Below are 19616 nucleotides of genomic sequence, written 5' to 3'. Positions count from 1 at the left end.
GACAACTGACATGTAACATCTTATTTCTGTTTTTAAAAAGGTGGAAACCAGACAGTGGATTCCTTCCCTACTGCATCACATTCAATTTCCAATTCAAATGACAGAGCTGGTGGCACACATATAATCACCTTGGGAGTGCTCTGAGGAATCACTTGTCACATCCTGGCAGTCTGTGACTGGCTAGGTCTTCCAGCTGGGGAAAGAAAAATGCATTTGTTGTCTTTTGTTTTTTTAAAACACATGTGGCTACATACATAATTAAAAAAGTTTTTATGCAAATTAGACTTTACAGCTGTGAAGAGACAACTGAGTGACACTAAAACAAAGTAAGCAAAGCCCTACAGGAAAAGAAAATAAAGACAGCAGCGATCCAGTTTGAATGCTGAGTTCAGATGCCAGGTTACTAGAGATTAAATGTAAATGTTCCGCAGAGTTCACAAATTATTTTGTGGGCAGAGGATGGGGAAAAGGAAATTTGAAATTTTTTTCCATGTTTATTTATTTCTTTGGTATGTATATGAAAAGGTACAAGTACCAGGAGAGTGAAAACAATCTCTGTGTACACAATGCATCTACACACAGTGCTTGGTTCTAATGGCTTGTGCCCTAGGCACTGAACTAGTACCAAGCTTTCTATCAGTTGGCACAGTGAGTACTTTGCTACTAGCTGCTCTTCCAAATTTAAAACGCGACATCAAGTGTGCAGTTCAGATAAGAAAACAGTGCTAAATAATCCCTCACAGAAACACATCTGTGGCTTACAAGAATGCTGTCATTTTGTCCCTTTCCTCAAAACTTTTCTAAAGATATCAGTGCTGATATTTGGAGGCTTATTTAAACACAGTTACTGTTAAACATTTCCTTCTGGATAAAGTAACACCTTTTATCTGAAGCCTACTTTACTCATCAGTTCTCCAACCAGTGACATAGGTAAAGCATTTCCACATAGAAATGAGGAATGGAGACAGATCCTCATTAAAATCAATTGGTGTTAGTTACAGGGCAAATGCTGGAAATTTAAGGTTTGGGATTTAATGCAAGTACTAATGGAACTAAACCCAGACCCAGTTAGTTTCTTACAAACTTGAGAATACAGTAGAACTGGTTGAACTGAGTGCCAAAAAGAAATGGGTTTATGATGCAATATGCAGATATAATCCTGTACAAAAAAAATTCATTTCCTATAAAAGTAGCATTTCTGGTGAAACTACTGGGGTTCAGTTTTGTGAGGAAAATAGGAATGTTTCCAAAAAAAGGTTTCAATAAATACAGAATTCTCCGGAGAAAAAAAATAAAAATAAAAAAAAATAAAAATTGTAATGAAGAACAATAATTCTGTAGTAACTTGCAAAATCAGTGATTTGAAACTCATGTAGGTGAGCTGTAAGTAAATAGTTCACAGACTGTCAGTCATTACAGGAAGCAAAGCAGTTTACTATTTGTGTTGTATTCCAAGCCCATTTTAACATGCTACTAAACTGTTCATAACAGGAGCTGATGGAAAGAGATGAAAAATGTCACCATGTCTTGAACAGCGACCTGATGTGAATAATCACACGACAGGACTTACAATTGGAAATGACTGGAATGTTATAAATAGGAGTAAAAAAAGCTCCTTCTCCTGCATGTATAATTTACCTCTGAAACTGATTAATTCAGAGGAACTGGACAGATACAGTCATGAAATGAGCATGGGCAGTTTTTCTCCTACATATGAGACAAGGTTTAAGCATTCTATACATTATCATAGTCACTTAAATTCTGTAATAAAAATTGAATGATAGCCCTTTTATTGTAACAACAAACAGGAGCTAGATGGAAGCACCAGGAATCCATTGTGGGTGCAAGCTGTGATCCTATATCCAAGGCTCAAAAAGACTGATTTCAAAAGCAGAATTGTTGAACATTGGTGGTAGGCTTCCATTATAAAAGTTACATACTGTATAAGCACAGGCAGCAGTCAGTTTCAGCATCGCAATCTTAAAACCAAATGGAGTTTTTACACAGATTTAAATGAGCATTGGATTTCATGACAGTAACCTTAAGATTTTTCTATTGCATTTTAGCTGAGCAAAAAATTGTCATCATGTAAGTATCCAGTATGCCACTTTTTGCAATGCCATACTGGAGTTTCAAACAAAGCTAGTTAGATATACTCACAATGTTTCATTGTCCACCAGCAACTAAAATAAAGACTGAAAGAATCTCTCTTACTCACTTAGTAACAGAGGACTTGAAAAGACAGTGAAGGAGAGAGATGGAAAAATCAAACCAGAGAAAAAAATTTAAACATAAGTAAGTTCTGAAGTTGTATCATCAGATATCAGTCCACAAAACTCCACTGATTTCAGGATTGAGTGAAAGAACCCATAAACCTGGAAACAAATGCTGACTTCTGCTCCCCATCTCAAGACAACACCTACAACAGGTAACAGAAGTCCACTCCCTACCCTGGGAAACAAGACGAGACTAAGCAACAGGAGAGCTGGAAACCTGCTTACTTGCAACATGCTAAACAGTGAAACAAGGCCATCTACTGTACTCCACCTGAAAGTTCCTGAAATTAAGGAAGAAACTATTGGATGGTAATTTAATTGCTCTCAATTATGCTTTTGGAAAGTTTTGCCTTCCATTAGATGCTAGGCTATCAGTTCTCTTATTCACAGAATTATGTTTCATTGTGAAATGCCAAACAAATATTTAGACGTACCACATCCACTTGGTATATTCAATAATGAGTACTTTTTAACTCCACCTGGCTAACTTGCAACTTCTGTCTCACCAGAAACATTTTTTTCCCCCTTTTTTTTTTTTTTTTTTTTGTTTGTTTTTGCTTTTAAAGCATCATGAGCTCCATCTGGTGGATATTCTGTAGAACACATTTTCTGGAATGTGAAGCACTGTGTTTTCTAATACTATTTTGTTTTTCCTCCTTCGGGAAATATAAGAATTAAAAAGTCTAACATTTAACATTGAATTAAATTAGCCTTTTACATTATATTAGCTTGATAAAAAGGTTACAGATCTGCTGAAATTCCCATCTTTGTTTGAAAGACAAAGAAACAAAAAAACCCAAACCATATGCTTCTAAGGAAAGGAATTTAATTGCTTCATGACTTTTCCTAAACCATAATGTACTGGTATCACACACAATCATGTCGGCACTGACTGTGAAAACAGCTTTTCAAATGAGAAAATTAAATATATACATAACATAAATTTGATCTAAGTAATGTCAATTGTTATTAGAGAAGTCCTGGAGGGATAGGCAATATTTTTTATATAAAGAGAATGAGAATATGAAATGCAGATCAGCCGCAAGTCAGAATTCAACATAAAACACAGTTGTAAATATCTGATTCTGCCCCTCTCGTCCTGGCCGTGATATCAGATTCAAACAATTACAGGCTGCCCAGGGAGGTGGTGGAGTCTCCTTCTCTGGAGATGTTCAAGACCTGCCTGGATGCCTACCTGTGCGACCTGGTGTAGGGAACCTGCTTTGGCAGGGGGTTGGACTCGATGATCTCAGGAGGTCCCTTCCAACCCCTACAATTCTGTGATTCTGTGATCCTGTGGGGTCAACGTGCAAGTTTCTCCATTGGAATAAAGGAAGCAAACATTTAAATCTCTGTAAATACTCTTAACTCCCTGATCATTGTAAAATCACTTGGAGCCCTTGGACACATGGAAGTATGTTATTTGTGTACAAAATACTTGCGCAAACAGTCCTTACATTTTCACAAGAGCATTCTCAACTGAATTGACAATTCCACGAGTTCTTCATAGTAACGAGTTTTAGAATGTTGATAAATTTGCTATCAAGTGCTTTGCCAACATTATTGAAGCTTACTAAAATAAATAGATGGTGTTGGCTGGGAACGTCATCTCCCCAACTGCTAACAGAGCGCTCACTTACGAGGGTCAGTAGTAGTTCAGAGTTCACATATCAGCAGGGTTAAGAACAAAGGAAGATGAATATAAATCCAATAGGATTGATCCCGCTCCTGCATTCTATCTCTAGAACTGAAAGGCCTGTTTACTGCTAAATTTACTCGTCTCAGATGATAGTTAGGTAACGCAGCTCTGTAATCTCTCACACATCAGAAAGTAATGAATCAGCATCTCCTAGATGGTCTCTCAACAAGAGCTTAGCACCTCCCGTTGGATTGCTGATCCTCATTTATTCTCATTGCTTAGCTCACTGAGGCCTGTGACAGTACACCAAGTTTTAGCTTTTCACTGGATGAATTCTGATTGCAATTCTTTGCTCTGTGTTGACAGAAATTTGTTAGAAAAAGAAATGTGCTTCAAAGTAGTGGAATGTAATTGAATTAACGAAGATACTAAGAAGCCAGTTAGTAGAAAAATCCATTACACTCATCTGTCTACTGAACACTAGATAATAAATGTGATTGTGCTGACAATCTCTATAGAAGAGCAGAACAAAACTCCTGATCTTTTGTCTTGATTTCCTGGGGACAGCTGAAGGCAGACAACATCATACATTCCCACAGGCACCTTACCCTCTTACCAGCTCATTAGAAAATTAGATTCCACTCGCTCTCAGGTGAGAGGTGCCATTGATCTCTGGAAACAAATGATTCTGATCAGCTATAGATCACTACCAGCAAGACCTAAACATAACAGCTACCAGCCTGCCATGCTGTCTTACACTAAGAACCAAATGGAAACTAGCTGCAGTAGACACACAACTCAGCCCTCTGTCTAGCAGCCATTTCCCACCTTTCCAAGTTCCTTCAGTTACATGTTACCTGTTTCCACTAGGAACACTTATCACAATAATGTGGCCAACTCATGTTACACAAATCTCCAAAAATCTGACAGATGATGGCGGAATTTCTTTGCTACTTCCTACATTTTAATGTTACATTGATAAAGGGATAACATAATGGGGAAGAGGTTTCTGTCTTTCCTTTTATATTACCCTTTAATTGTGCATCTCCTTACATTTTTGTGGTTGGGATTGTTTCTCCTTCTCCTGACTACAAAGTCTCAGAGACACGGATAAAGAAAAAAAAAAAAACAAACTACAAGCCACCCAGGTCAAATGAGCAAAACTAGACAATCAAACACTAGTAAAATCCCACCTGACCTTGCAGTAATAGGATCACATCAAGATTAGTCTATGTTATAGATTAAGCCCTCAGATGTAAGCTAATCTTTCTCCAGTCAGCTAGGACTATATATTTACTCACTAACCTGGGAAAAACTCCCATGTGCAAAACTTGTATCTGTTGAACAGGCCATCCGTGGCTACATCAACAACTGGTGCATTTTCTGCTGCACACTGAATTGACCTGAAAGTGGCTTCATAAAGCAAGAGCTCTATAAGCAGGTTTCTAAACTACACTGCATACATTCATGGGAAAATATATATATATATATATATATATATATATATACACATATATATACACACACATACATATACATAATATAATATAACATATATATATTTATTATTATTATATATATATATATATATATAAAAAAGTATATATATATAAAACACAGCAGAACACTGTTACACTAAAGACTCTTACAGACTCTTTGAGTTCACCTTCTGTCTGAGCAAAGCAGTGCAGACAGCTTCCAGAAGAGAGAAATTCTGCATGTCAGCACAAAGATGCTTTGCTGGCGGTGGGACATCCTCCCTTTGGCTAGCAGAGAAATACTGTGCTCAGACTGCAAGCAACTGGAAGCTCTAAACTGGGGCAACTCTGAGAAGGAACAGCATACTCACTGTGCTTCACTGCACATGAATACAGCAGCTGGTGACTCTGCTTAACTGCAGATGTAACTAGTTTATTGCTCTCCTCCTGGTAGTCTCTTTGCACCGCAGTCACCAGATCACCACACTACAAAATGGGTCCCTGCTCAGTATCATCAAACTACTTCTTTCCCAGTCAGTGGCTTCTGACCATCTGCATCTGGGGAATCAAGTACATCCAGGAACATTTTCTTCCCCATAAAAATGTCCTTTTTAGTGCATTCTTTCCGAGGAGTGTCTGCATGTCTATGGGAGCTGCCCATTCCACCATCTCAGTTAAGTCACTATCTTCTCTCCTTCCTCTCTAATTAATTGAAACGTATTAATGTTTTAATCAAAACATCAACATCTGACTGAAAAGTGGAAGTGGGAAATTTAAGACAGAAATATATGTATATTAATGTATCCTCACATGCCTGCAGGTTGTTACTAACAAAAATGATCACAGCCCAGTCTCTCCAGATTATAAGTCTAACAGATATACCTGTGGAAACACACTAACCAAGCTGCTGAGTTGACAACAGTGATAACGTTTTACTGAAAACATACTGCAAGAGGCACCAAAAGGAGAACGTGCAAACCTCTGCAAAGGCACCACTGCAAAAGTGCCAGAAGAGGTCCCTGCATTGGAAAGTAACTGATCCTCCCTGGGCCACCACACTTCTGCTTCCTCCTTAACTTAACAAGCTGATCTACTCAATTCTTAAAGAGCTCTTGATCAAGAAGAGATAAAGCATGAAAGTGAAAAAGAATACATTCAGTTCGTGTTTGCACACATACAAACACACATCTAGTCAATAAATTCCTTCTTACTGATCTACTCAAAACACTTTTCATCACCTGTCTGAGAAATTTCATACGCAACAGGGCAATAGAAGTGCACTGAAAAAAAGTCTTCAATATTCTACAATTAGACAGAATTTTCAGAGCAAATTTTAAGTAAAGAAGTCCAATTCTAGTTCGAATTCTAGTTTCATCTAGAAGATGAAGAAAATACCAGAAGAAATTTTAGATCACCAAGATGTACTGTGTTCTGTGCTATGCAACAGCACACATTACTTCTTTCTTTTTCCCTTAGCAACTACTGGCAGCTGTCTTGGCCCAATCCTACAGAACTTATAAGTGTGGAATTCCCCAGGTCAGATTTACCAGAGCTCACAAACAACAGCACTTCATGTTTTAGGACTTAGAGAAGAGTTAAGCATAGACTGGCATTATGCCAGTCCTCAACAGTAGGCTGAATTCCACCTTTAATGAAGTTGGCATGAACAAGGCTTTTCCAGAACCCAGAGGATTGGGCCCATTGTCAGATTACAAACTGTTGTTATAGTGATTCATTGCAGCTAATTCTCAGCATATGTGTATTTTAACAGGAGAATTGACAAAAGGACAAAGTAATGCAGTTATGACATGGTTGTCAACTGTAACAACCACATTATGATTGATCCAGTCTAAGGATTCCATTTAGCTCTTTGACTGCACTTAAATAGATCATCTCTTGTACTGTGTTTGATTAGTACCTTGTTCAACAGGGTCCGCATCCAAGCCTTCTGGGATCATGCCAACAATTATTACAGTGGTGCTATCATAAAGTGAAATTGTGGTTTTGTTGTTATTGTTCTTTTTTTTAAATGAAATTAACTTGCAATTTTACTATCAGACATTTTACATTTTACAGACATTACTATCTGACTTCCCACAAGATTTTGCTGAAAATATTGGTATTAAAAGGAAAAAACATATTTAAGGCAGTAACCATATTTTTGACTCCATAAACAAGAGTCAAGCTCCCTAGTGAAACCCAGGAAACTCAACACCAAAGGCATACTTTATCAGGACACATCTAGTTAAAATTGCAAATGAAAAAAATCCCAAACTGAAACACACTGAAATGGAAACATTACTCATCGGTATTTTTGCAGTTATAAATTGGCCTTAGATTGATGGAAGAGGTTTTCAACTGCCTGTGATGGAAGCCTGACAACCAGATTGAAGTGGGAACAAGACTGAAAGCAAGCACTCGTAGCTCTGAACATGTACACATGCAATTACTCCTGATGACTGCACTCCTGACCGACTCCATTTGCAGATACCTATCCCGAAAATGAGTGACTCTTTTGACCTTTGCTTAACCCTCGTTGTACCCCAGCTGTCCATGCAGATGGGCTGTTGCTAGAACTATGTTTGCCCACATCTTACTTTCGAGCTTTTGGTTTTCAAACGTGACTATCTCAGGAAAGGGTGAACGCACATAACAATATTCTTCAAATTGGTGTTATTATCAGAAAACTGTGTATCAACTGAGAAATTAACAAGAGGCTACAAGTAGAAAGAAGAATTGAAGACTTCCCCTTCAGCTCACATGAAATTAATAGCTAGTGCTATAGAGAGAATGTCTGAGCTGTATTAGTTAGAACACATTAATTCCCAGCAAAAAGTCTTCACAGTTGAAGCAGATGCAACCACAATAGACTGAGGTTTTATTGCTGCCACTGATCTGTTCAATTTCTGTGCATGCTGACAAGTATGAAGCTGGCAAGGCCATTCACTTCCTGACTGCTGCTCACTGAGTTATGCAAAGCTTCCAACTTCTCACACCTCAGGAGCACCAATGAGGTGCAGGCTCTTTCTCATCCTTGAGGCATTCAAAGCCTACTAGCAGCTAAGCCAGCTGCCAAGCTCCAGTTCAGCAGCAACATAACCAACACACATTCAAGGGAATCTATTGTGTGGGTATCATTTGGCTTTCCGTTACATGCTCATTTTAGATTGTAACAATCTATTTCTTCAATCTATTCAACTAAAACGACATTCAAGATATTCGTCCTGACATAAGTATGACTAATTTTCCTTTTTCTTTGTTTAGGACAGGAAGTCCCTTAGAATTTCTAGGGATGAGTTAGAAGAATCATTGCTAACATTTATTTATTTATTTATTAAGTGGCCAGAATAGGGAAAGTTTGCATTTTTAAGAAAAGCTGTTTTGCAACTAATCACTTTAAGCAGCTGAGTGACATTTAAATCCCTGTTTACTGTGAGATTCTGGAACAATAAAAGATTTTAGATGAAACTTCTAGAAAATAAAGAGTTTGAAATCTGGAGATTGGCAGTGATGTGATCCGTATCACCTTCAGCAATTTGCCCTGCTGAGACATTTCCAAGCACAAACTGACCCCCAAACCTCAAAGTGAACACACTGGAGAATTTCAGAGTTCTTCTCTGTTTCAAAATTATTTGACTACAGAATCTCAGTGTGGCTGATAAAGTGAGATGAACTGCAGGTGTTATGAAATGTATTCCTTTGGTTCAGGTCAATAAAGACTGAAGAGATCAACGCGACAGCTCAATAGAGTGAACACCAGGTCGATGCAGTTAGTCCACTTCAAATCTTGTAGCATATAGCAAAAAATATATTGAAAGATACATACACTGCTCTCTCAAGCATATTTTGGATGCTAAAAATTCATCTTCATTATTCATTTTAAAACCCTGAAAAAGAGTACCTCTCTTCTTTTAACAAATTTTAAAAATACAGAGAATGCCTTTATTAAGTTAATGAATTCCAGGAAAGTAACATGTTACTGAATTAAAAGAATACCTCTAATTTAAACTGCTTAAGATGAATTTAAGTTCAAGTTTCTGAAGATATACTGAAGAGTGCTTAGCATTCTATCACTTAGATAAAAAACAGGTAGCGCTCAGCTCACTTAAATGAGGAACGAGCGCATTTAGTATCCCACTTCACAGAAGACCTTTGAGTCAAGCAAACGGTTACTGAAACAACAGTGGAAGAGAGTATCATGATTCTTTTCTCAGTGGTGTACAACCTGTTCATTTTACCTTACTGTTTTCCTTGAAATAGAAAAATGAGAAGCACCTACCTTGACAGACTTGGAGAAAGTGCCATTGCTTGTGCTGCTTGATAGCGACGTCAAGATAACATTTAATTCAAAAGCAAAGTCTTCTCCATAGCTCTTAGAATGCAGAGTTCTTTTAGCCCTGTAAAGGATGTTCAAACGACTACTCAGGGTATTAGAAAAGGCTAATTCTTAATTCCCTCTACTAAGCTTGCTCGCTGCTATGGACTACTACAGGCTTTATTCCTATTAGAGACTTACTGGTTGCCCAAGGTGACGGTGTTGTGTCACAGGTAAGTAAGAAAGCAATAAAGCAAAGGGTTTCTAAAACTCTAGCTTTGAGTAAAAAGATTAAATGATTGTGTTTGCAGACTTTTAAGCCTAAAATAATGCATAGCTGTGCTTTACTTTTCTAGCACTGGCTAACTCACAATAACATCTCACTCTCTTTGCATTCACATGCCACAGTTTGTCATTCAAAGAATCAATGGCAATCTAAAAGATTAGAGAAGGCTGATACTAACCCTCATATAGTAGCAATTATAAAAAGGGAAGAAGGTCAAGCCATGTCAGAAAAAGGAACATGCTCATGCTCGTTTTTAGATTCTGGGTGTAGGCCAGTAAGTCTTTTCTAATCACTTGACTTAGAACTTAAAACCAGGCTGATTACTAAACAATAGAACAAATACTAAGAGGGGTCAACGCCTGTTACTTCCACCTGCTTCAGGAACAAGAACAATGGTATCTGTTGGAGATATTTTGGTTTGTCTTTCTTGCTAGTTGGAAAAGAAACAAATGTCTAGCAACATAACTGTAATCACAATCACAACTCTGGCTAAACAGCAAAAAATGTCATTATTTACCAAGGCATTTCCCAAAGCATATTTGAGCAGAGACATGGAATTTAATGGTATTCTGCAACAAAGTCATTTGAATTTCTGCAAGGGTTCTGAGGTATTTTAAATATGTTTTGACAAATATTTAAATTGAGCATTTTAGGTTTAGTTGTATGTTCACTAAGCTGAAATATGTTATTTAAACAAACTATGTTGAGACGTTTGGTATCAGATAAGGTTGACTTACCTGGGCTCACCCAAGCTGCTCCTTCTCCTCTGGGGAGTTGCAGTTGTCTGTCTGCCTATTCTCCTTGGTTGTGCTTAGCATCTCACAAAATATAGTTTCTCATATGGTTGAACTGACAAGACGCTTTCTCAAAGTCACAAAACCACAATGTGACACAGTGTGACATGACTTCCCCAGGAATCTAGTTCTGGAGAGCAGGTATGTAGAAAGTTCTTCTTTCCATGTCAAACTTCACTACAGCTCTGAACTCCCACAAAACAATTTCTTGAACTGATTGTTTACAGTGCTTCACATTTCTGCATCTAACAGCCTGTTTGGGGATCATAATGCTGCCAGTTGGTCCAAGTCTTCACAGTTCTCTGGTTTCTTTCCCTCATCTCTCTGTAATAGACTGATAGGTTTCTAATTCCATTTCCTGGTATATGGTTCAGACAGACTGTTTTTTATACGTAATGAGATCTTAGTCCCTCTCTCGTGCTTTTGTAATATTTGATTACAAATGGAAATCATAATTAAAATATTCCAGCTAGCCGTAATTGCATCACCGACTCAGGAAATAATTCTATTTAGGAAATGTTTTTCTTTAACTTCAGAAACCTGCTGTTACTACATCTTCCATAAAATTAAAAGAATGTGAGACATCCCTACAGTAAAACCTGTAATTAGCAATCAACTACCATCAGGTAGTCCACAGCATTAACTGTTTACTCTTAGATGTTCTAACTACCAGATTGTGCAGCAATTCTATGTATTGAGGCTAATCTTCACATATTCCCCTGGTAGCTGTATTCCCTATGGTTTCATTAAAGAATATCCTTACGTGACGGAGAATCTCGGAATCACGAAATTTTTTAGAACTTTCTTTCCAGTCATTCCAAGAATTTGTGCAACCATGGCAGAAGAGAGAGCAAGGAAAGCAAATATTTTCTCATCTTAGTCACTGTTTCCATGGCTTCTCAATTTGTTCTGTTCGGTTTTAGAACACTGAAACGCTCTCAGATATAGAGACAGCTGTGTCACAACAGCAGCAAAGGCCCTTTTCAGTGGGAAGTACCACCACTCCCATGAAACACACTTCTTGTTTCTTTTCCCCAAAACAATGTCCCACAATGACTTGGTTAAAAACATGAACTTTCTTAAATGTATCAAGCATCTGAGGCAGAAAAAATCACATTCTTAACTGTAGGTATGTGACTACTCGAAGAAAGTAATCTGTGCAGGACACAGTACCCAATAAGAAGCTTCCTTGTAAATTTATTTTTACCTTTTCTGTGAAAAGGAGATGAATTTAGGGGACAGTGGAACTTTAATAAGTGTAATAAGACAGTTGAAAGCCCTCAAAGTCCAGCAGGTGTGGCTCGGTCATCAGCCATTGAGTTGTTGCCTGGAATGCATGAATAACACATGTTCTAAAAGTCTGAAATTATCCTCCATGGTCTGCTACTTCAGAAGCAACCCTTTTGTTTCTGTATCTGGGAAACCATTTAGAGTTTTATGCATAATTCATTAATTTTGTATTAATCAGACTGAGATAAACTATCTTCAAGGTCTCATTTCCTATACACCAGCACATGACAAAGTAAAAGCCAACATTATACGGATGTGTTCTCTTGTAAATTTGATTGGTTTGGGTTGTTCTTGGTGTCCCAAAACAACTAGAAAAGCCATAATGAATGCAACTCCAAATCATTAGTCTTCACACTTATGCATTCTGGGGACGGATGTTCCCATCTCTTTTCTCACGGTTTCCATGACACGCATGGAGTGCTTCAGTTTCAGACGTGTTTGTTCCGTGTGAGTCCAGCCAAGCTTCACTGTATCGTTCACATCATCAGGGTCCAGCAGATGGAGCCAGCAAGACACTTGTTTGGCTTAGACGCAAGGGAAAGAGGCGTTAGGCGGAGTCATTAGACCTTATCACTATTTACTTACCAGTGCTAAGAAACTAGCTGATAATAACTTATCTTGCGCAAATCAAATATTCTACCACCACTTGCTTTCGCCAGAGCAAAATATGAAGTAGCTTCTTCTCCACTCTCCTTTCAAAATAAGCTTTCAAAATCAGAACACTTCTTGTCAGCACCCCGGAACAAGACTCAAAGAAGAAAAAAATATTATGGGAGAACTCTGGGGGATCCTTGCAGAATGTGACAAAGCTTCTACCGTTAGAATTTGCAGAGAATGTGCTGCTCCATCTCTATTTCCCTTGCTGTATCCTAGCTACATTAATCACTTACATAGGATGCTGGTTAATAGTACAGTATGTTTCAAAGCAACGATAGTATCACCTAAACTGGTCTTCCACAGAGCCTTTATTAAAGATCATACACTGAAAAAAAAAAAAGAGACAAACAAAAAAAAGCAACGAAAACCTGCTGCAACACTGACCTTTAAAGTGAATCTCTGCAAATGGGAGCTACGAGCCTTAAAAAAAAAAAAAAAAAAAATTCCCCTTCCCTAACACAAGTAGAATTAAGACTGTATAATAGGTTCAAACAGATAATGTGACCTAAAAAAATTAATTTCTATCTCCCCATGCAGGTCTGACTGTAGCTTTGTTCTTCACACAGTTGAGTCTTATTCCCCTCTCTGATCTATTAGGTCATGCACCTAACCAGCGACTGCCAAAGTGCAATTGTACTAACGACGGCTGGAGGGTGCAGAGCAACCTCTGCACATACTGCACAGCCAACTGACCACATTATTTGACTCAGGAACTCTTTTTGATACATATGGACAAAGGCAGATGATAAATTTGTTTTTCTCAGAATCAGATAGTTGAACTCCTGGAGATTTTGTTTAGAATCACTTTTAAATGCAATGTTTTGGTAACTGTAATTTTAATATAAGCAGATTTTTATCAGCTGGTGGAAGAATCACTACACTAACTGAAACAAGAGCAATGTAATTCTTATCAGTTGAAGCAGAGGTTTTGTAGATTCATCTATTTGAACTGTATGCTGTAAGGCAGTCACAATGTAAGAGTAACTGATGTAGCAAAATCTAGACTCTTACAAATGAGGAAAGCAGGTAAATATTTTTGAGAACAGTCCCTTGTCCAACAAAATTACCCAAACAAGAATCATGGCTATCTTCACTACCCCTTCACGGGGCCTGAGACAAAGAAAACTGCTGAAGTCAGAATAACAACATCATCAGTATCTCGTTAGAAAATTGGACTTAAAGGTGTAATAAGAGACTCATAGAAGTATTAATACTATTACATTAGCTCCTGGAAAATACGTAAGTAGATCTATAGCTACCATAAAAAGAAGTCTGCTTCACTGCTATTGTAAGTAGTACCCAAAACGAGCATTAAATAATACTGAAGTAGAGCAAAGCTAAGGAATTCAAGATTTCGATTGAGGATTTGCTTTTAACTAGTTCTACTAAAAACATGTATTCTAAAAAATTATCTTTGTTACTTGTTTCAGTTAGTGTTCACAGATGCAAGCAGTGTTCAGGCACTGCTCGGGATGCTGGATTAAAAGGCAAGTCAGATTAACTCAGGTTAAAGATCCCTAGGTCCTCAAACTTCTCCCAGAGCATCTGCCAATTCCCAGTAAAGCATTTGGAATGTTCCCATCCCCTTCCTATACCTGCAACCTTGCCCTCCCCCCAGCTATTCTTTCTCCTTAACAGAAGGGAAAGCAGGTGCTTCACTGCATTTGAACACAGTTGGAGAAAGAAACAGGCAATTCCTAAGCCAAGAGCGTATCTATAAGAAAACCTTATGGCATAACCATATGAACTTATTTCCAAAACCCAGGCCTACCTTTTACTCAGCTAGCCCATGGACTGGCTGTACTGCTTTGTGCTTTTGTTCTTAAGCTTGTGTAGGGAAGAATTTTTAAGTCACTGCATTCCTCACGTGCAGGAACAGCTTGGCTCCTATCTGCTGTAAACAGACGGTGCTGCGGTCTGTGCTGGATCCGGGTGTTCCAAGCAGAAGGCTGTCAGAGCATGTAGAGTTCCTAACACCTCCACTGAGGCCCCTATTAGAGCCCAGGCTGACAGATACACTGCAGAGAGCTATTATCTTTTCTAAGAAACATTAGAAATAAAATTTGTGGTGTCCTCCTGGAAAGGGTCTTCCCAAGGGACAGATTCCAAGTGCCCACCCTTTTATGTTGCCAACAGAGCACGGAGGGACCACACTTCAAACGAAAGTTCACCTCAGGCATTTTCAAATATATTTGTGTTTTTGCAGGCAATGTACTGAGGTGGGACTGAGACGTCTGCAAAAGGTTTGCTGGACCTGGGCAATGACTTTGTCCTTTTTGCAAAGCTTCAGGAGTTATTTGAACAGCAACAGGGTGGCTCCTTCCTCCTGCAGTGAGGCGATACAAGAAACATGGGAACATGGAAACACACTAAAGGCATTATTTGCTCCTCTTCCTCCCGAGAGGATCCCTCCCAATCACCCTGTATGCCATCACTGCAGGGCAGTTTTACCTTCTGTCCTGAGCACAGTTCAGCATTGCAAACAAGTCATATGGGACGTACGTGGCAGTACTCATCTTCATTCCCTCTAGCGTACTGTTTGTAACTGTGCTCAATAGTAAGAGAATAAAGAGGAAAAAATAGCTCCAACTCCTACACATTAATTAGTTTTCAGATTTCCACAGAGCATCTGTTCTGACATCTCCAGAGGGTTTTATCTATGCTAGGAACTAATTAGAGTTATGAGGAAAGATTCTTACCCATACCTTAGCACATTTACCGAAGATAAGGCGGCCTGAAAATCCTCTGAAGTCACACTGAGAGCAACATGCTGGCCATTTCCCAGGATCCCAGGGACAGTTCAGGTCTAAGAGGCGTGCCAGGAAGAGGACATGGGGCACAACACTGATGGCTTGTCATACACAAGATACTGTCTACATCCTTTAAATCTTCCCAGATTCAGAAGCTGTCTAGAATCAGAAAAGCAGAAAAAATAGGGAAATCATCATCCCCCGTTAGGCTGCATGTCTTGCTCTGCTTCTTACAGCTGTCACTATATGACCAAACCTGATTTTCTAAAAAACACAACTATCAACTAAAAGGCAGACTGATACTTATAACAGAGAGAAACAAAGAAAACACTAGCAGTTGGATTCCCAAGCTGACACCTTTGCTCAATAGTGCTAAGCAGAAGCTATTGTAATAAAAAAAATGCACAGTGATTATTACTGGAATTACTAAAAATAGAGTCAGAAGGAAAAAAAAAGGCACCCTCATTTGAAGTAGTTATTTTCTCTGCTTTATGATATTAGCTACAAAACCATCAGTTGGAGTTTAAATGGGACATTATCAGTGCTAGCAGACCCACAGGCAAAGGAAACAGACTTCTGCATCTCTTTCTATAGAGCTCATAACCCAGAAATGAACAGATGATTACACTGTACTAGATCTGCTTCTCCTGATCTCACTCTGATGTCTCAGGTCCAAAAGCAATATTTCCTTAATTCAAATTCCTGAAACAGCAGCCTACTTTCCACACTTACATTCAGAACTAAAAATCTGGAATAAACACAAAAATATTGCATAGCAGGTGTACAGACCAAGATCATTTTTCCTGCTAAGATAGGTGGGGCTTTGTGTTTTAATTGTGCCGTTAAGAAATTAACATGACTCATCGCCTCTCCTTTTTCCTGCCTTTCTAATGGCCTTGTACTGTACAAACAGGGGTGTGTTTGAAGGAGGGGGGGGAAGTAGTAGAAGGAAACTTAAAAAGGTACTGATGTACCTGGTAACGTTTCTGATCTTGATTTAGAGCAACAACATCAAGCAGTTACATTGTTAACAACGGCAGTAAGAGAGAAAATCCACGACAGTAACGAACCCCAGGGAACCTAAACTATGAGCTGAACAAAAAGCACCCAAACTAATCTTTTCTGATGTTGGCACTTCAGAAGTTACCTGATAGCCAAGGCAGAATAATAATAAGCCAAAATAATAATAAGCCAAAAGAAATTTCTTAGGAGAGGGAGGCGGGAAGGGAATGCAAGTTGTCTTTGTGGAATGTTATCAGATGAGAATTCAAATTCCAGTCTCTACTGAGGCTGCTCCTGGAATGCACAAAACACTGGGTGCATTCCCCTCGTACACACATCCATTTTGTGTTTTATCTTTCCATGCAGTGCTGCTTAAAGGTTTATAGGCTTCTCAGCAATCTTGGTATATGGTCATTGTCCAAATTTGCACTGCTCAGCCTCAGATGAAATAGAAGCCATTTCACCCAGGAGCAAGAGAAATCTGAAGGTCCACACTGGAACTTCAAGGGGTGATCCTGAGTTTTAGTTCATATCCTGCCCACCAAAGGCTTCTCAAACACGCTAACAAAGAATGCTTAACAAAACTTTAGTGGTCAGCAGTGGGACAGCATGAGACCTGACAAAGCTCTCATTTCATTTTCAGGTTATAATTTGGCCTATGCTGTTAAAATCAACTGTTACTACTCATCACCCCTCTTATCACTGATGGCAGTTGTTATCCAGTGCACTTACCTGTCATAAACAATAGAATACTTTTTGCAGGTTTTGAAGCATAAGCGAGGGAAGAGGGCAGTTTTCTTCCCAAGGTAGTTCCTTAGAAAAAGTAATCTGAACCCCACAGACAAGAAAGGCCTGTAGAGAGGACAAACACATCTCTTCAGCACAGGAGCGCTCCACAGTTCACATCACATTTAGATAAACTTCCAACAAACAAACAAGCTATGCACTCATTGTGGAAAATACAAAATACCACTGAGTGATAATTAGTCACAGAATCTCAGAATACCCCGAGTTGGAAGGGATCCACAAGGATCATTGAGTCCAATTCCCCTGAAGTCCTGGACATTTTAGAGAGTAATCAAATGCAGTGTAAGCTTTAAGGACAACATTTTTAAGCTTCTTTCCATCAGTTCTATAGAATGGACTGAAGACTCAAATCAGATGCCAGTCACTGCCTCTTTACAGTTCATTCCTGCCAAAGACAACAGCAAACTTCCAAGACATGCATAAAAGGAGAATTGGAGCTGGATTTGTTGAAGAACTTTTTGAACAGATGTTTTACAATGTAGACAATGCTTCAGAAAACACCACTGCGTACCTAATTCTCATTTCCGCTGCTGAAGATGAGTGAGATTTACAATTCTGAAAACTTCACTAAACACCATCTGAATTTCTGGGAGCTTAAACAGCACTGAAAATATCCATTCACGTGGCATTCATCCTCTACAGGAGCAAGAGAACTTCAACAACTCCATTGGGAGCTAAGGTACGTTAAGGTCTTTTGTTGTGAGCAGGGAATCTCATATTCACTTTCATCATTTATTTTTCTTAAAAGTGTCAACAAAACTGCTCTTATTTTTCTTAAACAACCCTGTTATTTAAAAAGCTCCTTATTAAACCTCAAGTTATACAAGCTCATAGATGTGAAATCTTTTTTGTCACAGCCTGCAAGCCTGATTCTCCACTTTTACATTACCTGATTACTCCTTCCTTTCCCGCTGAAGACGGTACAAGTTTTTTCTGTTGCTTTGGATCAGATCTTTGCAAAAATACAAGACCTCACTTTAAGAAAAATGAATCCTGATCCACATTAACAAAAGTGAAAGGAGAATACAGACTACAATTGGATCTAAATAAACAATAGAGATTTCACCAAGTATGAAAAAGGAGCTTTAGCAATACTCACATCTACACCTATTATCAGCATGTCTTACAGCTATATTGTTCAGTGCAGTGATGAATGTCAGGCACATCTGTTCATGATTTAAAACCAGTGTAATTGACAACATTCTATTACTCTGCTTCTCACTAATATTTAAATGCATGTAACCTCCACTTCCCTTAATTAAAGCAGCATAGAGAAAATTAACTCACAGATGAAATAGCACACTTCAAGTCAGGGTAAGATTACACGGTTGCAAAACCACTTGATCACAGATGTGACCCAATCCAATTACTGCCTCAGCTACACTAAAAACAAAAACCAACCCACAGTATGAGGCCAAGCTTTCCAAACTTATGCAATTAGTTTTATAAAAGAAAAAGATTATGAGAAAAAATGTACTATCTACTATGCAAAACCTATTTATCCTATGCAAACTATCGTCTACCCAGGCAAAACAGGTTAAATGCTAACAGGGAATTTTAATGTATTCCCTTCTGGGGTAATAGGCATGTTTGAAAAAGCAGTCTAACACAGATATTTAACTACCTCCAGGCTGGGATTAAAAGTGAAAGGACACATGGCTCTCTTACTCTCATCAGTGAATTTTCAACCTCTCTCTTTGTTGTTGTTGTTTGTTTTTAAACTCTTCATACCTATGAAGAAATTTTGAGGTCGCTAAAGCTTCTACATCATAAGCTTCAAATGTAATGTGAATGTAAATTGATAAGTAAATATTTGAAGTGAAAAACCCATGTAACATCTGATGAGGAAAAATGATTTTTTTTTGTATGCTCGCATCCAATCCAGTGAGGCCACTTGGTTAAATAAGGATCAGTATGACAGAAAAGTCTGAGTGATGATTATCCTTTAGATTGTCTGCTATTTGGAGTGTGAAACTTGTCTAAGTGACATCTAGATGTTTTGATAGTATGGAAAGTGAAATGGTCCAAAAGCAAAATATACAAAGTGAGTCCAAGAACAAAAGGTGAGAGCTTCTGCATTAGAAAGTGCAAAGCACCAAAAAAAATAGGCCTTTTCTGAAGGGTCACAATTTTTGTACTGTGTTTACACTGCTAGCACACTTTATTAAGTGCTTTGGTGTGATGGCAGGATAGGTACTTCTCATTCACATCCTGTTGCACAGCTAGATTGTATGTGAGTGACGATCCCACAGAGTTACCCATACAAACAGGCCAGTCCTCACGCGAGGCTCTGATGCCGTTGAGTCAGCAGACAAACCTAAG

The 19616-nt window shown here is 38.5% G+C and overlaps 2 long non-coding RNA genes across 2 annotated transcripts; both read right to left on the bottom strand.

The window, feature by feature from the left end:
- Positions 1–156: 156 nt before the first annotated feature.
- Positions 157–10779, bottom strand: LOC122182450. The gene is made up of 3 exons (XR_006179811.1): positions 10732–10779; positions 9673–9790; positions 157–193 (listed from the first exon to the last, which is right to left on the bottom strand). It is a non-coding gene; the product is annotated as an uncharacterized LOC122182450 (long non-coding RNA).
- Positions 10780–11999: 1220 nt separating this feature from the next.
- Positions 12000–15636, bottom strand: LOC122182677. Its single transcript, XR_006179914.1, has 3 exons — positions 15441–15636; positions 14507–15061; positions 12000–12602 (listed from the first exon to the last, which is right to left on the bottom strand). It is a non-coding gene; the product is annotated as an uncharacterized LOC122182677 (long non-coding RNA).
- Positions 15637–19616: the final 3980 nt, after the last annotated feature.

Source organism: Lagopus leucura, unplaced genomic scaffold (genome assembly GCF_019238085.1).
Source record: "Lagopus leucura isolate 7727_CA_CO unplaced genomic scaffold, USGS_WTPT01 Super-Scaffold_100015, whole genome shotgun sequence".
NCBI classification, from domain to species: domain Eukaryota; kingdom Metazoa; phylum Chordata; class Aves; order Galliformes; family Phasianidae; genus Lagopus; species Lagopus leucura.
This window is presented reverse-complemented; position numbering and strand designations above follow the sequence as displayed.